Consider the following 12178-nt stretch of genomic DNA (forward strand, 5'->3'; position numbering starts at 1 on the left):
GAACGATGAAAAAGAGCGATCCACAAATGCCAAAAGGCGAGAGAAACGAGACCTAGAAGGCGGAGAAATCGTAGCTAGTTAAAAGATATAGGCGCGCCTAACAGACGCTGGTAAAGGGGACCAAGGGAAAATTGGAGTTACTACGAATCGCTTCGTCGGTTCCTTAGACAGAATGTCTTTCCTTGATCCTGTCTGGCAATGTTCGTTCCGCCTTGCTTCCATCCCATATTTGGTATTCTCACGTTTTATTCTATTCTCTCTGTTTTTCACACTTTTATTTAAAAATTTAAATACAATATCTTTTTGAGAATTCATATCATATTGTGTTTAAAGAGCTATCGATATACAAGTATAAACAATTTTATTTATATACATAATTTATATATAAATTCTATATAGATCGAACAAATGAAAGATTATCGCAAAAAATAAATAAGGCCTTAAATTAAAATCTCGTGTGATCTCAAAGTCAAAGGAATTTTTCAAATCTTTTGACAGACGCGCTATTTATTTTTCTGATAATTAGCAGAACACATTTAATTTCAATCGGTTTGTCTACAAAGGAATAAACAGCGCGTTTAGTTGTTTAAGTTTTTGCCGGGTACGACGAGAATATTGCAATCCAGTGGGCCGTCAGAAACAACCAATTCGAGTCGCGGCATTTCCTTACTGTCCGTCTTATGTTTCTGTCAGCGACGGAAAAGCCGTCTCTCCCAGTCGCGAGGCCTACTTCGATCTCCAAGAGGAGACTACTCCGACTTGCACGAGGTTCCGCAGAAGCGCCACAGAGGAAGAGGGTGGATATAACGACGTTTGCAGGACCGTCAGACGCACGCGGCTCCATCGCGATTGTTCTGCCGCATTTACCTTCGATTTGTCGGCGTTCTATCTTCAACAAATTACCCGCATCTCTCCTCCACTTCCCCACTCTACATGTTTCTACTGCACCTGCACCGGGTTCGCCTATGTTATTGACCTGGCAACACGCTTTCCTGATTGCGTATTCGTATTTTGATTACATCAGCATTAATGAAACTGTCTAACTTACAACACTACTACGTAGAGATTAAAAAATCCGTCGACGTATATTATATCAAATACAAAATTTTGGAGAATCGTGAATTTCGATTATAAATGCGATCTCGAGAGGAATCTTATTCATAATTTTATGGAAAACGATGCATGGATAGTACTGACCCCTTTGAATCGCCAAACAGCAACGGAACATCTTAAAGCATCCAGAAGTTCTCGAGTTTACTACGTAAATAGTCTTACCGGAGAAAATGGAATTCGTTTTCCCCGAATGATTCCGAGTAGGCATATATACAGGAAGGGAAGTAGTGCACCGACGGGACAAGGGAATAGTTTATACCGCGATATCCAAATGCGATCGAAGAAAAGGAGGATCCTCGTTCGCGCAAAGGAAGGCGAGCGAGAGATAGAAAGAGGGCGAGGATGGTAGAATGCCGTCAGCCGTACGTTCCCTCATAGGCCGCGAGACGCGAAGAAGATACCGAAGAAGGGAAAAGAGTAGACAGTAGTGGTAGTGGCAATAGTAGACACCCGGAGGAGTACGCGAGGAGAACTGTCTGCGGAAAGAGGGAGAAAAGACGACCGGCCATAACTTTCGATCCCTCGGCAATCTCGGTTTATAGGGACCGCCTCGCATGACAATGCGGAACGCTTCGGTTCGGCAGGTGCCGCGTACTAGAAGCCTAATTCGACCGGCGGCACATGCCGCTCGTAAACCAGACCGCTAGACCAGACCCTACCGGAGAAAGCCCAAGCCGGATGAGACGTCGCCGGTATGGCTTTCGTCATTTGTGCACACGATGGACGCCGTAAATGTAATTTGGACGAGCGACAGTGGCGATACGAGCGCCTATCTTAAGACCCGAAGAGAACGCGGTGCTATAAAGGTAAACATAATATCGGCCATTTCTAGCGAGAATACGAGGTGTCAATTACTTTGCCGTTCTGCGTAAACGCGGTATAAACGTCAACAACTGAATTACATTACTTTGTCGACGCAAAGCAAAATTTATTTACACCGCTGTACAAATGCTCTGTTCTCTTCAATAATATATTTACAATACGTGATATGTTCATTTTTTTTTAAATAATCTCTGTCTGATTCGTTCCTTCTTTGAAAGAGGAATTATGTAAAAAATTGTAAAAGTCTAGCTCCAATTACAAATGTATTTTTCGTAAATATTTTTCGTATAAGAAAACAACATAAATTATCGTAGTTTGTATAAATAAAAATTAGCTGATAAAAAAACTTGTTAATCGATTTGTCCTTCTAAGTAGGAAAAGCTCATGGATATATACGTATATAGGCTGAGACGTGTGTATACAGTGCCAGACTGCAGCAGGGTAACGTGGTCACGGAGATAAATAATATAGTGGCAAGCCTCGCAATCAAGGAGGGTCGAAATAGATGCCTAATTCGACCAAATTCGACCTGAACCTAATCGGATCAGCTCGCGCCGCTCGTAAACTACAAAGACGGCCAGCCGCAGCGGTATACGATCCATCATTTTGCACAGGATCGAGCTTCATAAATGTAATTCGGCAAACAGAGATACTGCAGAGTATAAGCTAACACATAACGAGGAAAGGTTAATGAGAAATACGAAAAGAGACATATTGCAATAATAATCGGATGACGTAGTTAATGCCCACTCATTGTCAGTTTAATATGGACGCGACCACGTTTGATCCTATTTTTATCTTTTTGTGCTCGATCGTATTAAACTAATCGAAAAAGTAGCAATACGATAATATATGACATTTATCTGGCGAATCTCCGTTGCTATTTTCGTTGAAAATCGGTTCAAAATCGATATTTTATTCAATGATAATTAAACTGAATATGCATGCAGAACTTTCGTAAATAGCCAAATCATACAAATTTGTTTTAATATAGAAAAAGAATAGTAAGATCTAAAATACAGAAACATTAAAACTCGTGTTTTTAATATGTACCGTTCCGTTAAAATCAATTTTATTTAGCCATCATAATATAATCCTCCTTTCTTTTTGTAATTAAAAAACCTATATCAGCAGCTAAAGCCAACTGCAAACGATGTTACAGAGATACGTCAAAGAGCGACATTTAATTTGACTTCACCCACTTGATAACCCCCGCAGGCGTTATAGCGAACGTAAACTCAATACTTTGCTTGACGAATGGTGCGAACTAATCGCACGTAACAGAAACGTATGAAAATATAAAAAAAGATGCGTTTCATTCAACCAACAATTATAAAATTTTATCTACATTATTTATATTTAGTTAAATAAAATTTTTATAAAAATAAAAAAAAAATCAAAAAATATTTTTCATATCATTGACTGTTTAACGATATTTACTCACGAGAAAAATTAACTTTCTATTTTATATTAATTTATTGATATTATAAATTTATACTAATGATAATGAGGAATAAGGAGAAACAAATTACCATAAAAAAAATTAATGGTCAAAAACCAAATTAATATTTAATCATCTAGCCATGTGTACGGAAACATTCTATACGATCTTCTTCAAGGATTAATTCAATTTCTCTCGTCAGTGCTCATACTTTCTCGTCCTCGCAGTCGAGCACTTTCGTCCTGACCGCTTCGGTCGACATCAAGAATCGTTTCAAGTACTATCCACGTACCATGGGCACGATTAGAAAGTTCGTCATGCGGGAGGACGGCAGTCCGTCGACAATTTGTCGCGCGAAACTTCAATTTCCCGTGAACTCTGCGACCCTCTCTGTAACTTTATTGTCGCAACGTCTGCTAACAGGCAGAAGGGAAAGGAGAGCGAATCGGGCCAGGGATGGGGCAACGAGCTAAGTAAGAGGCGGAAGAAGAAGAAAAGCAGCATCCCTCCCGAAAGCTACGGTCGCGCGCGCGTTTACCAGCACTCAAAGACTTCGCCGAGCTCGCTCGTTGGAAGAGCCGAGAGCCCGAGTCTACAATTCTGTCACGTACGCGTCATAAGTCCTTCGCGCCTTTAAGTAAGAAGTAACACCATGCCGTCCCCGCTATTCCGTGTACTCGTGTCCCTAAGTATATCTACGCGCAAGCTACGTATATATATATATATATATATACACGTATATATATGATTTATCACAAGGGCTGCGAGAGAAAAGTGAGACTGGCAGGAACGTTAATGCCACATGGAAATGTTAAAAACTTGCGATCGTACGTGAAGAAGTTTCAGAATTAGCAATACTGAATAACTCTGTTATTCAGAGTTTGTCCCGATAAAAAGCTGACACAATCAATCGCGTGACAGAGCAGCTCGTAAATTCACGCCGGAAATGAACATCTTGATCCTGTCGTCGATCTATAGGTATCAATAAAGTATGCGCACGTGTGTGTTCGAAGAAAGTCTTCCCTCTCGATCTCGTAAAACCCCCAGCTTACAGCGGAGCTCAATCGGAGCTCGAATTGACCCAAAAAATTCTGGCCGGGGACGTTCTCGCGTTGTCCGGCAATCGCGTAAAGTTTCCGCTTCCGTCCCGAGCTGACTCGGCGTAGTCTGAAACTCCGTTCACGTGCGCGTCATAAGTCCTCGGCGTCTTTAAGTAAGAAGTAACGTCGCCGTGCCGCCGTACGCTCAACGAGCACCACGAGCGCCTCTCTAAGTACTCTCGGGGAGGCTTGGAAGGTGTGTTGTGTCCCGCCCACCTACCCGCACACATACCTTGTCGCACGCTCCTCAAGAAGTCGCCTAGATATAGGCGTGAGTAGTGAGGTGGTGGTGACGGCAGCGGTGACGACGACGGTCGAACGGAGGCACCGAAGGTGCTAGGAAGTTCCGGGAGATTCTGGTCGGGAGGTCGGCGTAGAGGTGGCGAGGTGGTGCAGGGTGGCTTGGTAGCGCCTTACGCCGGAGTTCACTTGACGAGGAGGTGGTGTGCGGCGGTCAGGCGTGGCCAGCATACCAAATCCGTGGGGTATTCTGGTCATGTAGTAGGTACGAGGTCCTAGCTTTTCCAAGAGAGCGACTTGCCTACCTCTCTGCTTTCCTCCTTCTCCCTCTCAGTCTCCTGCATTTTGCTCGTTCGCAAGCTACCTCTCGGTAGAATGGGTGGAGGAGTATTAATTGGCTTACGAGGCGACACTCATTAGCACTTTGAGTACGAGGGGTTGAGCGGACAAGGGAGGTGAGAAACACCCTCCGGAGGCGTTGCTCGAGGCTACCTCGCGTCACGCGCCTTCCTACAGACTCTCTGTCTACTACCCGTTCTCGTCGAGAGAGCCGTTCCTCGCCCCGAGGCGAGGCAAAGAGAATCGTGGTAATAATATCATAGTCGAGCATTCGATATCAGCGAGTCATCTTCGGAAAGAGAAACGACCCACGCATAATTAGACAATATTTTTATTTTTAGACAATGATGAATTCTCTCCGCGAAGAATATTTATGTACATTGGTGCCAATTTGCGATCCTACTATGGAAATAAAGCAATACGTGGAACTTGTTATTTCAGCCAATAAGAAAGCCAATAAGAAAAATCGAAAGCATCGATGAAGAACAGATTGGAAGACTATCGAAACGGCTATCATCCTTGAATTGTCTCTGGCGTTCTTCGTTTTATCGATATAACACTCGTCGGACCACTCGGTGGTGTCTGAATGTAACAGGATGAAAAACGAAACGATCGATTCCCCGCGCTCTTCCGGGATCGTTCTTGATTAAGTGTGATTCACTCGACGTTCTAAATACAACTCGACACGAGATAATCGAAACGAACTTTCAATTTGTTCGTTATCCAAGCAAGATACTCGATTTTTTTATCCAATCTATACGAGTACTTGTTTTCCGTGTTCCTCCAATTCCCGGAAAACATTCCTATACGCAGATCTCTGATTAATATATATTTAATCGACCGTACGTGATATCAGAAGCGTAATATCTCAAACAATATACAGTCAAATTATCATATGTAATAACAGTTTTACTTGAAAAAAATTATTCTCGTTGAAGCTCTCTCGAGAAGTGCTTTTGCAGAGTCGGTAATATTCTTGGCATAATAATAATTCGTATTTTAGACGTCGGTCCGCCAGTTCGCAAACCGCTCTCGCTTCCCATTCTGAAATCCTCTTCTTCCCGCTGTACAGTCTTAATTCGCATGAGCCGAGACGAAATTATGCAGAATCTCGGCGCGCAACGGTGCAACGATCTGCATTTCGGCGAAAAGATACAGGGGTGAGATGCACAAGGCAGAAGGGAAGAGGAGCAGGAATGAATCGCGAGGCGGGATTGCGGCCACGGAATATTTCGTGGTCGTCCGTGGATTTGCACCGTTGCGGTCAACCCGATACTCCGAACTCTCTCAGTAGATCCAATTTGATCGGAAGACCGCAGCATCTCTACGACCGACCTTGTGTAGAAACGGACAATGTGTGTACGCCATGCACGAGATAAACCCTCGAAATGCTCAAACTCCCGTGCATCTCTGCTCTCGCAGTCCTCTATTCTTGCAACACCGCTATCCTCGTCTATCTCCCCCCCCCTTCTCTCCTCCCTTCCCCTTCCCCCCCCCCCTCTCTCTTTCTCTTTCTCTCATATATATATATACATCTCTGTCCTGCACATACTCCACTCCCCGACTCACTCACCCGATAGTAGACAATGTTGCTCGATAAGGCATTGTTCCAGCGCGGTCTCGGGCTATACGAGCCTCACCAGGCTACATTATCATCCCTTCGCAACGTAACTGCCCTAAACTTCGCTCGTCTGGCACTACCTGGTCATACATATGCGCATCACAAACACGCACTTTCTTTCTGTCCGCGTGTAAACGTTACCACTTTCGTAAAACTTGACAAAATAGAAACGAGATAAATATTACAACGCGATTCTACAGTTGAACAAATTTTTGACAGAATTTTTCAACTATGCATATGTCGATATTGAATTGGCATATTTTTGTAATAACAGATAACTCTCTATTTCATAAAATTTACATTACGTAAAATACAAAAAGAAATTTGTCCGACAAAACTATTCATAAAATAATAAATATTTATGATGTGCGTTTCTGCAGAGCAATAAACATTTTTTATCTATAGTTGATAAATTATAATTCATTTGTTATAACATCAATTCTATTACGATGATAAATAACGAGCGTTGCTTTTGTTGAGTTTATGAAAAGAACATATGCCAAGTTTGACAATTTTAATTTTTACCGCACTTAATGTGTTACAAAACAACATTGTAAACGTTCATCGACATTTAATCGTCACCCTGTCAATCATTCTGAATTTTGTGAAACTGTTCACGCACACGTATGTCATTGAGTTTCCATGCATCGTGTGTTATATCACGCCCTTGCCTCACTTAAACGTAGATTCACAATTCATTCCCTTTGCTGGCCAAATCATTTCGTATATTGTTGCTCTGCAATAGGGCTCGACTACGGCAAATTTTAATGTCGATAGAAGCTTCCCACTTCATACATATGTATATATGCGCGCATCGGTATGAATAATCCTTCACATTGGCTACAGCTATGACCGTAGAGGAGCCATCATCCATCGTCATGTCGTTAGAATAGTAAAGATAACACCTGTCAGTTCCATCACTTCCGAATACATTATAATGTATGATCAAATTTTAAAATTCAATTATTATACAATATTCTTAAATGTTGTCACTCTACCTTAGTTTCCATTTTTATTATCTGTTTTTCGGTTCCAGGTCAAAGAGATATTAGGTAAGACAGTAAAAGTGAAAATATTCATAAAAATTACATCTAATTTACGCAAACACACAGTGTCAGTAATTGAAGATGCTGGCTTCGTATAATAAATAGATTGTCCAAGTTACTGATCATGTAAATAACAAAAGTCAGTACTGTAAAAGTCGAGTATCTGACCATCTAATTCAAGGATTAGCTACTGTTTTAGCAAGCTGTATATAGTCGTTCGTACCGTGTGAATCGGGCTTTAAGATAATAATTGCTAAATCAACCTAGAAAGAGTAAGTTGCGTTACCTTCTGGCGCGCGATTTGCATTCACGCACTAGAATTTGACATCCGCTTGGAAACGACGCATACTATTACACGGTCGACGTGCAGCTCGCATTCGTAGGTAATGAACTATGCGTAAAGCTTGGTGCTCACATCCTCTAGGCCTCCGCTATTCAACGTAAAGTGGAAGACGGAAAGGAAGAAATCGCGCATGATTATAGAAATGCACGGAGATGACTGGCGAGCAAGCAAAATACTTTCCCGAGTCAAGCAGGAAATTCATGTTCGCAGCTGCACAAACGTGAGCATGCACGCACGTCATATTATTTTCCATCGACGTATCACCGATGCCAAAGGCAGCATCGATGTATACGCATAATTTTTCGATTTACCGCCGGAGAACCGCTGCAATCATGCAACGCGCACATGATGTCCGCCTACAACAATACTCCGGCCTTCATAACGACCGTATATCCGAGAAAATGACCCAAGAAACATTCGAGATAGTATCGGCAATAATCGCAATAATTTCAAATTGTAATCATAGATCAACAAAACGTTAATGAAGTTTCCGTTAAGTCTTCAATGCTCGTAATCGAGGACGATTTAACATGCACCAACATAGCCGCATTTATTCGTATTCTTATCAAGAGCGGAAATGCGGCTCGTTGAGGAAGGAGGCTTTACGAAGCGTTGATAAATCGAGCTCGCCTGCACGCCGCCGCTTAATGTACGCCCCGATATGGAGGCCCCGAAGGCAGAGACGAAATTGGTTTTGCACGACGACGACGACGACGACGACGACGACGACGACGACGACGACAAACTGGATTTCCCTCGACAAACAAAACAGATGCATCGATAAAACTTTGTCGAGGGCGTATCGCTCGATATTTTTAGCGTCGAACACGTTGCATGTTAGCCCAATAAATACCTTCGATCCTTATTGCATTCGCCTCTCTACTTGTAATCTGATATAAATATTTGATATATTAAAAATTAAATTGACGGCTGTGTGAAAAAAACTTAACATCTAAAATTATTTCATAAATAATATACGCAATTTCATAAAAATTAAACTATTAAAAATCAAATCATTTTAGATTTCACATTACAAAGCAAATTTTTGAAGTATCTAGCATCAAATGCGTTTGACATTTTTGTGTAATACTCAAATACTAACATTTCCGAAAGAAACACGATAATCATAAAAAATTCTGCTTGCATGTCCACAGTACTGAAGCATCCAAAATATTTGCCCATAATCATATCGGTTCTCGTATCAAGAATCGTGGAGTACCGTGTATTTACAGGGTCGACCTGTCCCACCGCGGTTTGCTCGACGCGTCCACTGAAATATACAAGGTCGGACAGAATCTTCTATTCCACGTAGAACGGCCGGACGAGGGTGGCGGGTAGCACGCGGGTTTTCGAACATTACATATTGACGAGTCTAGAAGGTTTCGTGAGCAAGGCATGGATACAGATAGAACGGCATGACGCTAGAGCGGAAGTCCAAGGAAGCTAGGGAAAAGAGAGAAGAGGTGGAAAAGAGAGGCGACGGTGGAAGGAAAGTCGCTCGGCCGGAGAGAATCTTCTGTAGTGCGGCCACGTAGTCGCCGTTTGTCGATCGTACCGCAATAATTCCTTATTGCTCCTCCAACCCCTAACCTGACCCTAACCCTAACTCCTTTTCTTTCTTTCAACGTTCCTCCTCCACCTCCACCTCCATCTCCTCCTCCTTCGTCTCTTCTTTTTCTTCTTCGACATTTTTCCTTCTTCTCGTCTCGCGTCCTCTCGTTTCTGTCTCTACCGCGTTCTACTACTCTCATCCACCTCACGTCCAGCCACCCTTCCGCATCCAATCCTTACCACCCCTCATCATCTTCTACTTTCGAAAGGGTTGCGAGGATTAACGGAAAACCATTAAATCTGGCACGATCGAAGGATCAAGCGGACAAAACGATAACGTGCCTCGTGCCATAACGTGCGTTCTAGTTCATGAGTCGCCATACTGTTAAAAGTAATAATCTCCCGAAACGAGTTATATGCTTCCAATTCTGAGGGTTCATTTATTTCGAACCATCTCAAACATAAAATGGATTTCATAAAGATAATTTTTCTATATATTTAGAAATCTTATACGATAATATCTCTTCGCTTTTATATCAGCATTCAAAAAAATTGTATCATTATCAATTAACATAATTTAAAAAATCGTTTTCTACAGTGTATCATTTCCTGATGTATAATTAGGACGCTATAATTTCTCTTATGCACAATTCTGAGATACTTTATATATATATTCTAAAAGATTGTCTACATGATTAACTCAGAGATATTTATATGAATATTGAAGGATATTTCATTTGCATGCATATTAAAATTAACGTGGTAGTATCGCGGTCAATCATTGAATTAGTTAAAAGGCTGTTAATGACACGCTAATAACCAAGCGCATTATGACATATTGATCGTAGGCGTGGATCCATAATAGCTTCCTACGCCATACTGCTACGCGCCCGTCAAACACATCAAATGTGAAGGACAACTGGACTGACACTGAATGTGGAATCGAACCAGCAATTATTATCATTTTCGCAATTTTTGAGAATAATATTGCCATCTTTGCTCAAAGCGAAGAACATTCATTTGAAATTCTTATGTCATAACAATTCGAAATAAACGATAACGTTCGCAAAAATATAAAACATACAAATATAAAAGATACAAATTTCAAAATGAATAAAGTAAATTAGATCGTTGACTAGAAAAGAGATACTAAAATTCATACAATATAATTGATTTTCAATTCTAAGACTGAACCATATAAGCGAAAATGTATTTTATCTTGTGACATAACAACACATAAGTACTATCTTTATATTTTATAATTCCGGATTTAATTCATTCGCACACGAAAAATAACAAATTAATTATGGATTGGATACTAATTTGGTATTTTATCGTTTTATGTTATTGACAAATGCTATTTATATGCTGTATCATTTAATTTAACAATTCTAATATTAAAAATGATAATCTTTGATATCATATTACGTGATTTACCAACATAATAATTATACTGTGTTATACTATACATATTAATTAATAATTGTGCTTTATTAAAAACTTTATGTTTTATTTAAATTGATATTGGCAACCGATAAAAACCTAGTCAGGTTGCATTCTGCATTAATTGTATTAAAAATATACTGTTATTTATATTAAAATATCTACTTTTTCATTTAACGACCTTATTTTATCTCATTTTTAAATGCAACTTTTACTTACATTAGGATAGGCCAAATAAATCAGATGTCAACTCACCTGTAACAAAAAGAAATTGATATGATTAGACATGTGTGAATGATGTGGACCCTTTAATTAAAATAGAACATCGCAAAAAAATTCGTGTGTAAGGATATCATTATTTTCAGCAATACATTAGACTTCAATCGAGTCACAACAGCTATATTACCGAAATTTAATCATATATAGTCAAAGTCAAAAATGAAATTTCTCTAAATTTCCGTTGTTCGTTGTCTGCTCATTTTATTTTACACCCGCTTCTACAAACTTAACCCGAACGTGCTGGAAAGATGTTCTAAAGTTATGGCGAAACAGCCGCGAACACTATCAAGGATGCCGTGGCGTATGTTACAACGAAGCAATGTAATTACAGTCCGGGCCGATATTTTCTCATAAATGTCACTTAATGCTCCGTAGCGGCACCGTTTGCCCAACAAGGCCCTCTCGAGAAGCGTGTGCGACGTCGGTAGCCGCTGACTTTGTCGATGTTACTGGCTACATTGGCACTGGGTAGAGCTTGCCAACCATTAAGTCGCCGTACAAAACTTATTCTCCGTTCTATTCGTAAATTAAACACGGGATCTCGTACGATTCTCGCCGCTTCGCGGGAACTCGTATGAGATATCATTCGTTGCAAGTAAGACAGATGCACTCGCCGTCGTTTATCGTTCGCATTTGTCAATATAAGTGCCGGAACGTGACAAACAGCTTTTAATCTCAACCTGCAGTGCTCTCCACCAGTTAAAGAGAATATGGTATTGGGCTGAAAAAAAGTTCGTACCACTACTTCAATGTATCACATTTATATGTTCTTTAAAAAATATTTTTAAAAATTTGAACAATTATATATTATGCGATAGAGCAACATTTCAGCCTTAAGAA

The 12178-nt window shown here is 40.6% G+C and overlaps 1 protein-coding gene across 10 annotated transcripts in view; it reads right to left on the bottom strand.

The window, feature by feature from the left end:
- The window catches only part of LOC105149425 (uncharacterized), a 375771-nt gene that overhangs the window by 272738 nt on the left and 90855 nt on the right, over positions 1–12178 (bottom strand). The window lies entirely within an intron of this gene.

The sequence above is a fragment of the Acromyrmex echinatior genome, chromosome 3 (genome assembly GCF_024713525.1).
Source record: "Acromyrmex echinatior isolate Ae372 chromosome 3, ASM2471352v2, whole genome shotgun sequence".
Classification (NCBI taxonomy): Eukaryota; Metazoa; Arthropoda; class Insecta; order Hymenoptera; family Formicidae; genus Acromyrmex; species Acromyrmex echinatior.